We start from the raw sequence: 17,894 nt of genomic DNA, 5'->3' as shown, positions 1-17,894 counted from the left end.
GTACTTAGTCCCTACTTCATACAAGTATTAGTTCTTTTTGCACCCTATCTCCCTTTTTTGCTCTAGTTTTGGTGTAGTGGCATTTGGGAGGTGTTTTAATTGTGTTTTTGTGAATGCACAGTACTGCCTGGAGTATGATTTCTTCTCTCCAATAGTTCCAAAGTTCGATGTAAAAAATTCTGTTAAACTCCTCCCAATGTTTGTTCGCAAGGAAGAAAACCTTCTTAACGCAAAGCTGGTTAGTTTTTCATAACTCTTGCTTTTTTTTAATTTTATGTACATCCTTTTGCTGAGTTTTTCAAGAAGTTTTTGTTCATCCCGGTTCTTCAATACATATGCTTTATAGTTTGTGTTCACTGTTCCTTTCATTCTTGGCAGTTTTTTGATACTATTCAAGCCAATTGGCACAATGGCGCACTACAGTGTGTATGTGGTGAATAGATATCGTGGGAGCATTGACATCCTTGATTCACTTCCTTACGCTAATATGGAAACGTCACGAACAAGTTTCCACGGGGACTGCCAAAATATCGTGAGTGTTTCTTAGCCTGAACCTCCTTTCATATTCTCTTGTTTGACACGAAGTTTATCATGCCTTCTGTTGACAAAATATGTTTGTCTCTGTTGTGGTAATACTGCTTGAACTGACTATCATTTGATAGTTGAACTTCTGCTATTTGTTTAGCTGGATCTTATGCAAGTGTCGCTTTTTATGTACCTGAACTTAACTATTTTGGTTAACATGTTTTTGACTTCATCTTATTTTGTTATTTCTGGCAGATCAAGAGATTTGTGGGGTTGCTCGAGGAGGTGTACGGCAAGGCTGCGTACAAAGCGAGCAAGCAGCCTAACTGGGTGACTATTGCAAAGAGGCCGACTTTTATCGATGTTCCAAAGCAGAAGAATAATGATTGTGGTTTCCTTGCCGTGAAGTTCTGCTCTTCATATGATGGCGATGAACTTGTTGAAGATTTTGGTGATGTGGAAGTATGTTTTGTCCTTGTTCTTGTCTCATCATCCTTTCATTTTTCTAGTGTGTTTTTGCTGAGACGCTCCTACTGTGGTTTTAGTTATCCGTTACTAAACCATTGTTTCATTTTCTTTGTTTGCAGGCTGCTACAGATGACTGGAAAGATGAGTTCATGCACACTCTAATGTTTAGCGAGAAGAATGAAGTCATGCGTGCAGAGCTCCCTAAAGAGATCCAGTCCTTTGGCCCGTGAATTCAAAGCATTAGTTTCATTGTAGATTTGATTTCGTACAGATTTTTAGGTTTGATAATGATTGGAACGATTCCGTAAAGATTTGGTTGTAAGAATGTTTTAGTGATTTGTGTATCTATAGATGCAGCACTATTACTTATGATATTGTGGACAAATGTATTTTGTGTGAAGAATGATTTGGCTTGTGAATTTCAATGTACTGCATCGTTTTCAGTATCCATGTGTTGCATGTTTTTGCCCCAACAGATGTACCTGAACTTCTCCCTCGGCTATGGTTGAACTGCTTGTTTTTTTGTGTTGTTTATTTTTGGGCCCCAACATATGATCATAGAGTTGAACTTATGCTTTGAGAATGTGGCTGGGCTGCTGGTTTCAGATGGATAGGATATTCTGTGTTGTGTAATGTATTGGTATTTTTCAACCCAACCAATATGTATCCTTTTGCATAGAATCTATATTTGTTTTTTTTGTGTTTTTTCAAGTGTGAATGTATTTCAGCTGTAACTTTGTGCAAAAATATTCTCATATACTCCTTGACGTTTCTTTATCTTTTGTCGGCATTGTACATGAACTTCTGCACGTATCCAAGCAGAACTTCACATTTGAATGCGTTGTCTTAGGCTTGCTAACCTTAGTTCATACGGCGAAACTTTATTTTTTAAGCATATTTTTTCCTACATCGATTTTATATACCAGAACCTCTTCTGTAAGCTGACCTGAACTTCAAAACTGTATGATTATTTGCTGGTTGCTCTTTTATGGAATACAACACCAGCACCTCCTGCCATAATATACCAGAACTTCCACTGTAATCTTACTTGAACTTCATAGTGTATGTTTTTCATTTTTGTTCTTGCTTGCACTTTGCATGGAATACATCACCAGCACAGCACTTCCTCTCATAATATACCAGGACTTCTGCAGTAATATTACTTGAACTTCACAATGTATATTTTTTAATTTTATTACTGCTTGCTCTTTCATGCAATACATCACAAGCACCTCCTCTCATACTATACCAGGACTTCTGCAGTAAGCTTACTTGAACTTCTAGTGCATAATTTCTGTGAAACTTCAACAATGGAAGTTCAAGTAAGCTTCTCCTAAAATACTATTTCAAAAGTGGAATAACATTATGCACATTGACATGACATAAGCTTGCTTTGTTTAATTGACCTAGTCTAACTGTTCATGAGCCTTGCGCTCCTCCTAGGCTTTGGTGGTAGTGGTTTTTGCTTGACATGTACCTCTTCCTCTTCATCGTCCTCTTCCTCTTCGTCTTCCTCTTCTTCAATGGTGTCTTCATCTTCGTCTTCCTCTTCATCTTCCACCACTATCTTGTTGCTGGCTCTAGGTTTTGCTTTCTGTTTCTTCTCTGGCTTTTTTCTTGTCTTTTCAGCATCTGCGCGCTTCGGGCATGTTCTTGCATTATGTGGTTCATACTCCTTGCATATGCTACAAAGTCTGGTGCTTTCTTTCTTTGGGTGTGGTCCCTTCTTTTGTTCTATAACTTTGGGTTGCTGTTTTTGAACTTTGGTTGCTTGACCTCCTCAGCATTGTTTCTTTCCAAGAGTGTTGGACAGGTCAGCTTGTTGTGTCCCGCAACCTGGTTGCACACACTACATTTCCTGTGTCCAAGTGGCACTCCGTTCGCATCGAGCACGACGACTCTTCCTGCAGGTGGTGCCTTTATTTGAGCTCTCTTGTCACTTTTCTTTGCTGCAGAAATTTTCTTCCTACCCTTTGTTTCAGAATACAGCGGCAGTTTCATCGTCTCTTGTTGTTGCTGCTCCATTGATTGGCCAACACCCTGCTTGCATTGGTTGGCTTCAGCGGCGGCGTTGAGCATTTCAGCTGCATAATAATGAAGGTCATCTTCAATTTCAGCGTCCTCTTCAGCCATCCTTTCGTCAGCATCTACTTGATTTGCTGAATGTATTGCATCAAGCTCTTCCACGAGCCTCTTGAGAACATAGTAGGCTCTGTCATATTGCTGGTCACATCTCATCGTTTTCTTGTTAACCATCAAATTTAGCTGCAGCAAGATGTCTTGAGCTGTCATCCGATGTAGTTGTGTTGTAGTCCCTTGTATCAAAGGTTGGTTGTGATTTTGCAGTCTTTGTGTACCGTTTGAGGATATACTTGTTTGGAAATTTGTCAGGCTTCAGGTAGTCCAGTATGTTCATGATGTGAAGGCAGAACAGGCCTGCATTTTGTGATGAATGCGGAATACATAGTTTGTGAGCCAGCAATGAGTTTCATAAATTTTGATATGATACAACTAGTTTAGTTATTTAATGAGTTTGTTTTTCCACTCACCTGTGTGTGTCCAGAGCTTGCATTCACACTCGTATATTTCATTCTCTGGGTCAGCTACAACCTGGAATTCATGCTTTGACCAGGAAAATCTTTCTTCATCATCATGGCCAGGCTTGTTGTGGTAGTACACAAGGTACTTAGTGGGCTCTGCTGTACACTTTGCGCGAAATAGCGTGGCTTTTCTCATCCTAGTCCTCATCTCTATGTACACGGCTCTCGTGTACTCGATAGACATGTCTTCCTCGTAGCCGTAAGTTGTTTTTGTCATAGGATTGGTCTACACATGTCAAAATTAAGATATTAGTCGAAGCAGAGTCATGGGTTCCATTTTTTAAAATTCAAAGTGCACATGTTGAAGGAAAACAGAACATGATGGGAGTGTTTTTTTGTCATCATACCATGCTGGTCATTGTTTGCTCGTTCTCCTTCTGCATCCGAGTTTGTATGCAAGCATTAACCCGCCTAGCAAACTTGTGTAGGTTCTGGGTCCCCTTGACAAACCCTTTCTTGAGCACATGGTTCATGCTTTCGCTTCGTTGTGTGGAAGTCATTCTAGCACAGAAAATGTTCTTATAATATGCTGAAATCCACATCTTCCTATCACTCCACAGCTGCATCATCATCTGGTCGTTCTGCAGGTTGTACTTGTGTAAGAGTTCAGCCCAGGCATCTTCAAACTCCGTTGGCATCAGCGGCCAGTTTAATATAGCTGTGAACTCCTCTTTGAATGTTTTATACTTTTTGTACAGCAAGGCGAGGTATTCCCTGTACTTCTTCATGATGTGCCAACGGCATAGCTTGTGGACAGTGTTTGGAAATGATTGTTGTCGGAGTAAATGGCCACGGGTAGGCTAACCGACTGCCCCTGGTTCTTCTGAAAAAATTATCAGGCCTTCGGGCCTCCAAGCACTCCAAGCATTGGGCCGCCTTCCCTGGCCGGCTACCTCTGAAGCCGACTCCCGAAAGGCGACCAGCCTCAGCAACCCCTCCCCAGGACTACGGGGTGGCCGACTCCAAGAAGCCGGCCAAGAAGGACGCCGACTCCAAGAAGCCGGCCAAGACCACAACCGCCAAAGCTACCCCCACATAACAGCGACAAGACGGGGTGTGGCCACAGTGCGGCCCACTACCCCGAAGCCCGAGGCGGGCATGGCTACAGGAGGCCGTACGGGACGGCCGTCTCCTGTGCGGCTCGGCACTGTAGCCATGCTAGCCTCAACGTCATCCACGACAGACTCCCGTACGGCCCACGGGCGGCGGGCCCCTTCAGCCAGAGAGAGGCGTGAAGGCGGCCCGGCCTTTCCCAGTCGGCCAAGGGCGTAGCCGGCCCCCAGAAGCCGGCTACTCCCTTCCTCGAAGCAGGAGCCCCATTAAGGAGACAAGACGAGGTAAGGCTACAGTGAGAGCCCCCGAGGCGGCCCACTGTAGCCACGCTTACCTCGACAAATCCCTCGTCATCAGAGGCGAGGCTACAGTAAGCAGCCGCCGACAAGACCCTAGGCGGTGGGGCCGGCCTGTCGACCGAGAGGCCGGCAGCCGGCGGGACCCACCAGTCGGTGGGCCCCAACGGCCGGCGGAGAAGCCGGCGAGCGTAGACACTGACGGCTGGGACCAGTGCCCAGCCGGATTACCATTGTACCCCCAGGGGGTAGGCCTATATAAACCCCCCGGAGCACCCATGCAAAGGGTTGGCTTCTAAGCATAGCACACACACACCATAGATAGAGTGAAGCAAGAGCTAGCCTTGTTCTTCTTCTCCCTTGATCCCAACAGCTCTAGGAGCGATTGTAGCTACCCATTCTCGATCTAGTGATCATGCGGAGACCCCGCAGAGCAGGACTAGGGGTGTTATCTCCTCGGAGAGCCCCGAACCTGGGTAAGATCCGCCTGCGTGCATGTCTTCGCCTCATCCCGTTTCCAGGCACCGGCGATGTCTTATTGGCACCCACAATGATAAGCCATCCGTTGGCATATGTCGCACCAACCACCCGACAATTGTGGTATAGCTTTCGCCATCGATGGGCACTGGTCTGCATGAATTAAAAAAATGAAACTTGATTCTTTTTTACACTGATGATGAACTTATGTTGTACAAGTACTTGAACTTCACATCTAGCAGTATGCCTATCTAAGAATGTCACATGTATTTTTTCTTACAGCAGTGTTGCTGAACTTCTATGGTACCAGTGCTTGAACTTCACAGTTAGTAGTATGACTAACTAGTAATGTCACACTCAAAAAATTTCTTAAAGCAGTGTTGTTGAACTTGTGCGGTAGCAGTGCTTGAACTTCACATAAATAACTATATTTTTCTTACAGCTTTGTCCTTGAACTTCTATGATTCATGTATTTGAACTTCACATTCATAACTAATTTTTTTCTAAACATGTGATAGATAATTTTGCTTTCTTGTACTGCTAGTTGGACTTCTGTGCTAACAGTGGTTGAACTGCATTATTTACATTATTTTCAGACAAAACCAATGTACCCAATACATACCCATAGACTGAAAAGATGATGAAACTTGAAGAGGTTTTTTTTTGAACTCACCGGTTAGAATGCAAGTTGGGTGCTTGTTCTTCATGCACCGTACAAATGTATCGAACAGCCACTTGAATGACTTTGCATCTTCGTCTCTTATCAGGGCAACAGCAAATATCGTTGACTGCAAGTGATGGTTTGTTCCAACAAACACTCCCAAAGGCATATGAAATCTGTTGGTCTTGTAAGTTGTGTCGAATGTTACATAATTGCCAAAGTCTTGATAGGCTCCTCGGCAGCTTGCATTGGACCAGAAAATGTTTTTAATTGACTTGTCCTTGTCCACTTGGATGTCATAGAAAAACTCATCATTGATTGCCTTCATGTCTTTGAAGAATGAAACAAGTTTCAATACATCATCCAAATCATCTTTCCTTGCATTCATGGCTTTCCTGCAAATTACATGCAAACATGCATTTGTTATTTTTGCTAGCAAAGGGTTGTGACCTAGGATACTATTTTTCATTGCAGTATGTGGATCTTTGAATACTTACTGGTTTAGTAGGTCTCGTCCGGTCATGCTTAGGAAGTAGCTTCCATCTTCATTTTCAGATAGCATGGACATGATTGTTGTGTGCTTGACATCATGGTACTGTAGGAGCTTTACGTACTCCAAAATAGTGCGGTCGTAATTCTTGTGTGTGTGCAAAAATACCAACATGTCATCAGTTTGCATGAGTTTGTGATTATGATTGTACTCAATGTCCACTGCCACGCATGTGTTATCCTCCTGCACCTTCACCCTCATTCTTGCATTGCAGCCTGTCCTCTGCGATGTTTTCTTTCGCTTCCTGTTAGCCTCTGAAACAGAAGATGTGTGTATCCCTTGGAAGGTGCAAACAAAATACTTGTGGTTGTCATTTCCCCCCGTCTTCCTGATTCCAAAACCAGCGTGTCTGGCGTATCTGTTATAAAATTCCCTTGCTTTCTCTACATCTTGGAATCGCATCTTTAGTCTTGGTATTAGATAATCCGGTAGATCCGGCGTCTGCAGAAAAATAAAAAATAATCCAAACGACACGTTAAAATGTAGTTTATGAACTTGTTATCCTAGAGGGAGCAGATAATACAAGATGCGTATATAAATATTTTTTGTTTCACTTACGTGTGTGTATGGTCGCAACACCACCGGAGTCTGCTGCTGTCCCTCAGGGATGGGGCACGGCGGAGTAATCATAGCAGGATGCAGCAGTGGATCACGAGGAGGAAGGAGGGCTGAAGATGGCCTCTCTCTTGTTTGCGTCCTTTTTTGCTTGAGGTGGTTGTGGAGGTATTGCGATCCTGGTCTTGGTTTGCTCTTTTGTTTTGTGAAGCAATCCATCTACCTTATGTCCCGTACAATTCTGACTTGTAGCAGCAGCAGCAGCAGGATCCAACGGTGGTAGTGTGCAGAGCACTCTCCTCCGTGTGTGTGTTCCTGTTGGATTTGTCCTGGGATCCGGTTTAGTTGCTTCGCTTTGGCATTGATGAGGCACACCAAGATAACCTCTAGAGTTACACGCGGGACTTGAGCTAACCCCCTCCTCCATCGGCGTGCTTGGGAGTCTGTTGGTGGATACAAAGAATCCGCGGGGGATTTCCGGCGTCACCCAATTAGGTGGAGGCGCAAGGTTGTGCGGATAGGGTTGTGACCCAGCATCTTGGAAGTCTCCATGTGTTTCGGGTGTCATCCATTTTTGGTCTGGAGCAGGTTGGTAATGTTGTTGGTGCGTTTGAGGTGTGACCCATTGAGGGGGTGGTGCAACGCGTACAGGCTTTGGATTGTGTACTTGCTGCTGGGAACTTCTAAGCTTCTTCATGCGTCTCTCGTCTTGCTGACATAAAAGAAAAAATGTCTATTAGCACACAAGTTGCATCTACCTATACCTTTGTAACTGAAATTAGCATTATTCACAGCCTGAACTTCTTATATAAAAGTGGTGTTCATGTACATATTTTTCCCTAGGACAGGCATCACACTATGCACTGAGCTGAGCATCTACCAATACTTTTGTACCTGAACTGAGCACCCTTCATAGAATGAACCTCACATCCTGTTAATTCTACACTATTTGATTACTTATATGTACCTGAACTGAGCACTCTCCACAACTTGAACTTCTTGTTTTGCAAAGGGGAAATACTGTCTACAGTTAAAAACCCTGAACCTTCATGAGTTTGAATGGTTGAACCACTAGTGCATACCAACCTGACCTTCATGTGAGATCACATGCATGTTCTATTTTCCTTTCATTTTTTTGCACAGAACCATATACATACCAACCTGAACTCTAACACACTTACTAGTTGAAATTCACATGGCTTTTCACATGTGAATGTGAAAAGCAGGCAGATTTTCTAGTGTTTGTAGCCTGGACTGATGCTCACACACCACCTGAACTTCACATGGCTGTAAGCAGGCAGATTTTAAAAAAGTGTTTGTAGCCTGGACTGATGCTCACACACCACCTGAACTTCACATGGCTGTAAGCAGGCAGATTTTAAAAAAGTGTTTGTAGCCTGGACTGATGCTCACACACCACCTGAATTTCACATGGCTGTAAGCAGGCAGATTTTAAAAAAGTGTTTGTAGCCTGGACTGATGCTCACACACCACCTGAACTTCACATGGCTGTAAGAAAATAACAAACAGAAGGAAGAAGTTCAACCATACCCTGGCTAGAAGTTCGGCCAACCTTTTTCCATCAGCTGATAGGCCACCTTGAGAGCAATTTGTCGGAGAGCTAGGAAAGGAACCGCATGGCAATCCGTGTCTTTCATAGGGCGCGAAGTTCACCTGCATGAAGCAAGAAGGTCAGGTAAGGGAATATTGAAGGAGTCCACAAGATTAGGGAGGAAATTCATATATCGTTCTTAGATTTGAAGGCGCCACCGATGCGGCCTCCGCCGCCGAGATGCTTCCTTGGGCGCGCTGTTCGCCGTAGGTTGCGCCTTGGCCGTCATGAGCACTGCTAAGCCGTCGGGCGGTGACGATGGACCGAGGAGGAAGCGTCCGGAAGTCCATGGCTGTTAGTGGCAGAAAGTTCGGCGGCTTCGCCGCCTCCAGGCGACGCGGGCTCCCTCGCGCCAGCGGTCGGGCAGGACGTGGAGTCGGAGGGGGCGGCGCTCGATCCGGTCGGCCAGGATCTGGAGAAGGAGGCACTGGATCCGGTGGATTTTCGGTGGGCAAATCACGGCGGAGGCCGAGGATCGAGGGGAGGGGCGGGGGGTTGGGGAGGGGCGGCGAGGAGGGGGCTTGGGGAGGGGCGGTTTGATCTGGATCAGGGTCCAGGTGGGATTCTATCAGGCCGGGCCGGCAATTCCGGGAAGTTCGGGAACCTGTCTTCGGGCCCTATATAGGGCTGCTGTGATCCAAATAACTATTCTAATCCCAGGATTAGAATAGTATTGTCCTATATATATACAGCCGGTCTATTCTGCTAATATTAGCAGAATAACTATTCTGATAACACTTACGCATTGCACGCTCAACACAAGTGCACGTTCATTGTTTGAACCAACTGTGCTGCAGTACTCACACGAGTGAACTTCCCGTCGCAAAAAACTGCACGCTGTGTTTTTTGGTACTTTTTTGCTCTAGTCTTTTAACCATTAGTCGGAACGAGCCGTGTAATATACCGTTGAAAAGCTATGGATTAGGCGCTACTTTGACATGTTTAGCACTTTTCGAGATTCCACATGGTTTAAGAGCAGTTTTTAAAATGGTGCGGCCCAAGACGAGTCGTAGCGAGCTTGTTTTGCGATTTCTTCTAAACCGTTCGTCGGAATGAAGCAAATGATACACCGTTGGAAAGTTATCGTCGTGGCACATCTTTTTCATATGTATTATTTTCTCTAATTCGTTACGGTTTAAGAGCAGTTTCAAATTTACTAAATCGCGGAATTCTGTTTTCCAAAAAAATTCAAATTTTCGGTACTATTTTCGCTCCAGTTTTCTAAGCATTTATCGAAATGAGGCGTATGATATGCCGTTGGAAAGCTACGGACGAGGCGCAACTTTCATATGTTAAAATGTTTTTGAGATTCCTTACGATTTTTGATTAATTTTGAAAATCGTGCGGCTGACGATGAGAGGCGGCGTCCGTTTTTCACGAAATTTTTCCAAATTGCTTGTCGAAATGATTCAAATTATACGCCGTTGGAAAGATATCGATGAGGCGCAACTTTTTCATATAGAACACTCTCTCCGATTCCTTACGGTTTAGGAGCAATTTTGATTTTAACGAAATGCGGACACTCTGTTTTTTCGCGACACCAAAATCGTCGTATGTACTGCATCAGGCAGAAAATCGCACTTTTTTAGACTAAAAACTGCACTTCATCGGATAAAATAAGTGCACTGCATGTTTTCTTTTTTGTGGGACGTAAATTTTCCTAAACGAGGTGGAGTGCACTTCATGTCGAGTGTTGGTGAACCGCAAGACTATGAAAAGTGAACCTCGAGACTATCGTAAACGGGCCGTACTGCATCAGACAGAAACCACACTTATTTAGACTAAAAACCGCACTTCATTGGATAGACAAGTGCACTACATGATTTTTTTTTTGTGGACGTAAATTTTCCCAAACAAGGTGGAGTGCACTTCTTTAGATTAAAACCCGCACTTCATTGGATAGACAAGTGCACTGCATGATTTCTTTTTTGTGGGACGTAAATTTTCCCAAACGAGGTGGAGTGCACTTCATGTCAAGCGTTGGTGAACCACAATACTATGAAAAGTGAACCTCAAGACTACCGTAAACGGGCCCCGACACTACCAAAAGTGAACTGCGGCACTACCAAAAGTGGACCCCATGAGTTTTTGTCAATCTCTATAACATTTTTGTCTTTTTCCCATTTTTATAACATTTTTGTCTTCTTCTCATTTTTTTGTTATTACCGTGGTTGGCCTGAAAAGACGAAGCAAATGCACTGCATTATTATTTTTTAGTGAACCACCAAATTTGGAATAACAAACTTGCACGGGTAAACAAGAATAATAAACTGCAAGAGCCTCCTACATTTTTCCTTTTTACAATGTGAAGCGCCGAACCATTAAAGAAATGAACTTCATTCATTTTTCTTCAACAATTTTGTATACACAAACTAAAATGCGACTCGGGCGCGGGGCTGCCAAACTACACACAGGTAAAATTCTTAGTCTTCCACAGATCATGCACGCTTTTTCGTTTGTAGACCAGTTTTCGAACTGCAAGTAGATAAGGTGGCTGAACCTAATGTCGGGGGGAACCATCCAAACTGCTAAGAGGAATTAACGAGCTGCATTAGAAATTTTACAGCACTGAATTCACAGTGTACTGAACGAAAACCGTTCTGCACTACAAAATGAACCACATGATTTTTATAATAAACTACATCAGGTGTATTTTCACAACGAACATCAGAAGTGCACAACGTGGCTTCTTTGGACGAGCCCAGCAAGAGCACTGAAACACAGCACCCGTCGGACTGAGCTTACTCACACAGCGGACCGCACATCCCGCGCCCACGTACTGCAATCTGTGCCACCAGAGTAGGCCGCCGTTCTCCCGGCGGCCAGGGACTACAACGCGTGGTGAGGTGCACTGCGCTTAGTGTCCAATGGACCTCATGCTACCAACTACAAGCCGTTTAGGGGAGAAAGAGCAGAGAGGGTCAGACATAGTTACCCGTACTGGGGGAATGATCTGCAATCAGGAGGGAATGCGGACCGGGGACCATGGCACGACCGCTCGACGGTTGCCGGGATCTAGCGGATCGGCGCTGCGTGTACAACAAAATGAGCATTGAACATCTCCCTGGAGGGACTCCACTGCTTTCTCTCTGGAAAAAAAACTACACCAGCAGAGGAGCCCAATTGCATGCTGGGAAGCGCATAAAAAACTCCATGACGTGAGCCTCGCCTGGACACCCGGAGTTCGGTGGGCTGGAGCATGGTTGGGCAGCGACCAAACCATGCCACGCTGCTCGGTGTACCTTTTGTTAGGCGAGGAAGGGGCAGAGCCGAGCGGAGAAGAGGCGCTGGCGAACGACCTGGAGGGAGAAGGCCTGCACACCCATGCATCCTCCTGGATCCAGCAAGGAAGATGGCCGGAGACACGAGGCTCGAGGATCCTGGGATGGGATCCGTCGGGGCAATGGGGCTGGGCGGCTCCAGCACGCCGGTTGTCTCTGGGGTCGACGGGATCCGTCGGGGCGGCGGGGTTGGCGGCGCGGGTAAGGCAGGGCCCCCGCCCTATCCGCTCGCGCACCTTTTACACCCGAATTTGCGGATGAAAGCACAGCGGGGCGCCCCTCCATGTGGTGGTAGGTAGCGGCGGTGGCTGGCGGGAGGAACTGGTGCGGTGGCTGCCAGCGGGAGGGAGGCGGCGCGTGGAGGGAAGCGGCACAACGCGGGAGGAAGACGGCCCGGCGGCGCGGGGAGGGAGGCGGCGCTGCAACGTGTGGAGGGAAGCGGCGCGGCGCGGGAGGGGGCCGACCCGGCGGCGCGGGGAGGGAGGCGGCGCGGTGCGGGGAGGGAGGCGTGTGGCGACAGGGTGGGAGGTGGAGATCGTCCGGGAGTGGGAGGTACAGGATAAGGTGGGGGTCTTTAGCGTGGTTAGTGTGTAGCTACCGGGTGGGTGGGAGGTGTTAAAGGCCCCCAACCCCCCCGGCGTTGGCTCGTGCCACGTGGTGGGCCTTTGGTCCCGGTTCGTGACGAACCGGTACTAAAGGGGGGCCTTTAGTCCCCACCCTTTAGTATCGGTTGCAGAACCGGTACTAAAGGTCCTTACAAACCGGGACCAAAGCCCGATCCTGCACTAGTGAAAACACATAAATGGGTTCAGGCTATCCATATAAAGTGGGTTTATAGAGTCGAGTTAATGTTGTGTACAATGATTAATTAATTAACTAATTGATCACTATGCCTTCTCATTGGAAATGGTATGTTTTAATCTTCCGCGTTAATTCAGTTAGGGGGTGTGCTGAAACAAAACCCATCCATGATTGCATTGTTTAGATCGTGGTAACTGACCTATTATGCATGTCGTGAATCCAACACAAACAAGATGCTCAAGTTATACCCGGGTTAGACCCAACTAATGTGAAAGGAACAATGGTGTCCATGCCCATGTTGGCACATGAGGTAAATCAAAAAGATTACTACCATGGCCATGACAATACATGCTCATCCATGTTTCTTATTCATAATGGGGGCGGTCGACTTCTACACACGATAGCGCCCGGACACCCGGACACGTTTGCAAACATATAGATATATAGTCGGAGAACTTCGGGCTACCGCGGCGTTTGCACACGCCCCTTCGGCGCCTTCTCCGCCGAGATCCGGCCCGGCGAGATGCGCCCTGGCCTCGGCACTTTCGACACCGTCCACGAGGCCGCCCGCGCGTACGACGCTGCGGGGTGGCGCCTCCGGCGGCCTCATAGGGACATGAACTTTCCCGACGTGCCGATACGGGAGCATGCGCAGGAGCTCGCGCCTCTCCCACGACTTATCACCGATGAGGATCGTCGCGACAACCGGAGGTGGGAGCGCCGTCTCGGCATCGCCGAAATGGACGAGGAACCCATGACGTTGTGGCGCCAACGCTTCCCGCAGGACATCATCAACGAGCGCGAGTTATACGCGCGAAGGAGGGCGGAGCGAGCCGCCTATCGCGAGGACAGGCGTATGCGGAAGGCGGCCGCTCAATTCAACATCGAGCTAGGAGCAGCGTCGACCTGGGACTCTGACGACGATCGGTATCTTGACGCCTTCATTCAGACGTCGGAGGAGGACATCACCGAGTCAGAGTCGGAGTCGGAGGAGGACGAGGACGAGAAGTAGTTGAACTATCTTTTTTTATCTACCTATGCTAAACTATCTATGTATTTTTTTTATTTATCTATCTATGCCTATCTATGAGTATCGAGTCGGAGTCGAATGTGTATCGAGTCGGAGTAGAAGGAGAAGACGACGAGTAGTAAAAAATATAGCGCGTCTGCTGGAGCGGCGTGCATGACTTTTTACGGTGGCCGCTGGAGCCAGCGCTCCGCGGCGCGTAAAAACTGACTATTCCGGTACTATAAAGGGTTTTTTAGCGCGCCGCGTGCTGTGCATCTGTTGGAGATGCTCTTATAGACCAGAGGAGGATATACGAAAGATTAGTAACAACATAGGAGTACGCGACAGTTAACTCCAAGCTCCCATAGACGAGGGGAGGAGCAGGGGCTGTTTTTTTCACGGAAGAACGGGAGAGAACAGTGTGGCTGTCCAGGGCCAGAAGCAGAGCGACACGCGAGGCCGATTCGTGCCAGTGCAATAATCGCCAACGCAGGTAGACTTCGCTGGTCCGGTTCAGCTCAAATGAAAGCAAGGCACAAAAAGGGGGCATCGCCAGGTCCAGCTTCGCGTGACTATTGCTCACCTCATTTCAGGCAAAAAAGGCCCGGAGGCTTTAGCTCTGCACTTCATATTGCCTCCGTCTGAGCCGCCTCAGTTTAGAAACCATTGTACTGTGCCGGGTACCGGACGGTGACCTTGTACGAGTGGCCTCCTAGCCTTTTTTTTAGCAAGAGTGGCTTCCCTAGCCGGGGGCGCTATTCCTCAAAATCACTAATTAAGGAGTACTTGTTGCAACTAACACTTCATTTTTCTAGGTTGCGACAAGTGGCGCACATGCAGCGCGCTACTTGTCGCAACCTGGGAGATTTCCCTTTTTTCTTCAAAACGTTTTATCTTTTAAACCATGCGTTCAAAACTCGAACCGTTTTCATCATTGGATTCCTCGCGTCGAGATCTTCAAAACTAGATCCCATGTTGACAGGTTTTCACGGACTTTTTTTTATGAAAAAAACCGGACGAAAAAAAGGGCGAAAAAACCGAACCAGGATCACGGTTTTTTTCCTTTCCGAAAGAAGCACGCCCGTGCCTCTCGCGAAATCACAACCGTGCCTCTCGTGGAAGCAAAACCGTGGCTCTCGTGGAAGGAAAAAAATAGAAAACCCGTTTTTTTTTCGTTTCCGAAAGGCACGGCCGTGACTCTCGCGAAAGCACAACCGTGCCTCTCGCGAAATCAAAACCGTGACTCACGCGAAAGAGAAAAAAACAGAAAACGCGTATTTTTTTCCTTTTTGGGAGGCACGGCCGTGACTTTCGCGAAAGCACAACCGTGCCTCTCGCGGAAGCAAAACCGTGACTCTAAGAAAAGAAAAACAGAAAACACGTTTTGTTTTTTTCCCTTTCCGAGAGGCACGGCCGAGACTCTCGCGAAAGCACAACCGTGCCTCTTGCGGAAGCAAAACCGTGACTCTCACGAAAGGAAAAAAAAACAAAAAACGTGTTTTTTTTCATTTCCGAAAGGCACGCCCGTGACTCTCGCTAAAGCACAACCGTGCCTCTCACGGAAAAAAACCATGACTTTCGCGAAAGAAAAAAAAAGAACGAGTTTTTTCGCGCAATTTTTTTCGAATTTTTTTTTATCGGAAAGTTAAGGAAGACCGGGGGAAAACCAAAATGTCAAAAACCCCAAAAAAACCGTTTAAAAAGCCGAAAATGCGTGCGGAAAAATAAATAAAAATCCGGAGGGACCGTCCAGAGCATGACACGTGGCGAATGGCTGAGAGCGCGCCAAGTGGCGCTGATCGTTGCGAGGCTCCCGAAGGAGCGCTCGTAAACTAGTTGCTCCCGCTATTCCTCGCCTTCAGCGAGTCAAAGGCGTCCGACTCGCTGAAGCGCGCGAGCGTCTGGGCCGGCCCAACGGCGCGGGCAACACCAGCCTGTTTCTCAGTTTTGTTTTCACATTTTCTGTTTTTTTTTGTTTTTTTACTTTTGTTTATACTTTAAAATATTCTAAATATATATATTAGAAAAAAAACACTCTTCAAACAAACATTTGAAAAAAATGTTGAATAAGTATTAAAAAATGTTGAACAAAAATTTGAAAAATGTTGAACGAGTATATGAAAAATGTTGAACAAGTATTTGAAAAATGTTGAATAGGTATTAAACAATGTTGAACGAGTATATGAAAAAATTTGAACAAGTATTTAAAAATGTTGAAAAAGAATTTGAAAAATGTTGATCAAGTATTTAAAAATGTTGAATAAGTATTAAAATGTTGAACAAGTATTTGAAAAATGTTGATTAGGTATTAAAAAATGTTGAACAAGTATATGAAAAATGTTGAACATGTATTTGAAAATTTTGAATACATATTAAAAATGTTGATCAAGTATTTGGATTTTCTTTGAATAACTATGAAAGTGTTGAACAAGTTTTAAAAAAATATTGAAATAGCGTTCGGACAATGTTGAACGTGTATACAAAAAAATGTTGATAACTTGTTACAAAAAAAGTTTTTGACATGTACGAGAATGTAGAGTGAAAACAAAAACAAACATAAGGAAAAATAAAAAATGAAGAAGGAAAAAAGAAAACCAAACAAAAAATGGAGAAGAAAAAAGAAAACCAAAAAAGTGGAGAGAACCAAGGAAAAGCAACAAAACCTGTGAAAACCGGGTAAGGAAGGAAGAAAACCAATAAAAAAGCAATGGAAACGGAAAAAATGAAAGAAAAAACAGAAAAAAAAGTAAAAAGCAGGTTGATTCACCTAAAGGGGGTGGCACCCAGCTAGTTAATGATGAAACCATTACGAGTCGAGTGGTTACCAGCGCTCGTCGGCAACCGGGAGACCGTGGTTTGATCCCTCGATCCCCCAATTTCTCCCTTCTTCCCTTTTTTTGAAGTATCTGCGCGTTGTATGGGCCGGCCCGATACTGTTCCCGCTCTACACGAGTGAATTCATCGATATCGCTTAATGCAACAAATAGTCGTCGGGTGCCTGGCCCGTGTCCTCTTCATCGTCGGAGTCGTTGCCTTTCCAGCAGTGGACGAGTGCGTACGGGTCGCAGCAGCTATACCTGGTCATGGGCAGCCAGGCCCGGACGGCCCGACCTGACCTGGCCCGAAATAGTCTGACCCGACCCGCTCGACGTTGCTCACAGCCGGGCCTGGCCTGAGCCCGCCATATTTGCCATTTAACGAAGAGGCTTGGCCCGAGGCCCGACGGGCTTTTACACTGACGGGACGGGCTTGGACCTGATTTCTAGGCCCGATGCCCGGGCAGGGTCGGGCCTAGGTCTAGGTTTTCTGTGTCAGGGTTGGTTAGGCCCGGCCCAACCCGAGGGATGGCCAGGTATACTAGCAGCCGCCTGCCTCACGCGGTGCAACCGCTTGGCTTTCTCCGTTGCAGGCGCCGCCTCAGGTCCTCAGTCAGCTCGCCCCTTGCCTTGCCCTTGCCCTTTCCGTCGAGGAGACGAGTGACGTGCAGTGACTTAGTCAGCCTAATTTTGACGAGCTTATCGTTGAGGCGGTGTCGGCGAAAGCTTCTGCGATGGTCCAGTCAGCCTAATTTTGACGAGCTAGTCGTTGAGGCGGTGTCGGTGAAAGCTTCTGCGATGGTCCTGGACCGGTCCTCGGCCTATGCCAATGCTAGGTTCGGGTCTGCAAGGACCCAGTCCGGCGTGGCAAACAACTACAAGGAGCCGAAGACGCACCATCGGCATTGCCCTTCTCTCATTGGAGCCGAACAAAATTTATTATAGTAGAAATCAAGAAGTTGTTGTGCTAAGGCCCCAAAGGGCCAACACACCGAAACAACAACTATCACCGGTGAAGAGAAATGTAGATCAGAAGGACCCAATGTGTAAACATACGTACGCGGACGAACACAGACTAGATCCAAACAAATACATCAAAGATAAATACCGACTGAATTTCACGCGATTCACCGGAGACACACCTCCATGCACCCTTCGAAGATGCTAGATGCACCACCAGCAGTGGCGGA

This window comes from Triticum aestivum, chromosome 7D, assembly GCF_018294505.1.
Source record: "Triticum aestivum cultivar Chinese Spring chromosome 7D, IWGSC CS RefSeq v2.1, whole genome shotgun sequence".
NCBI lineage: Eukaryota > Viridiplantae > Streptophyta > Magnoliopsida > Poales > Poaceae > Triticum > Triticum aestivum.
The sequence above is the reverse complement of the archived record's forward strand: the minus strand, read 5'-3'. Positions refer to the sequence as shown.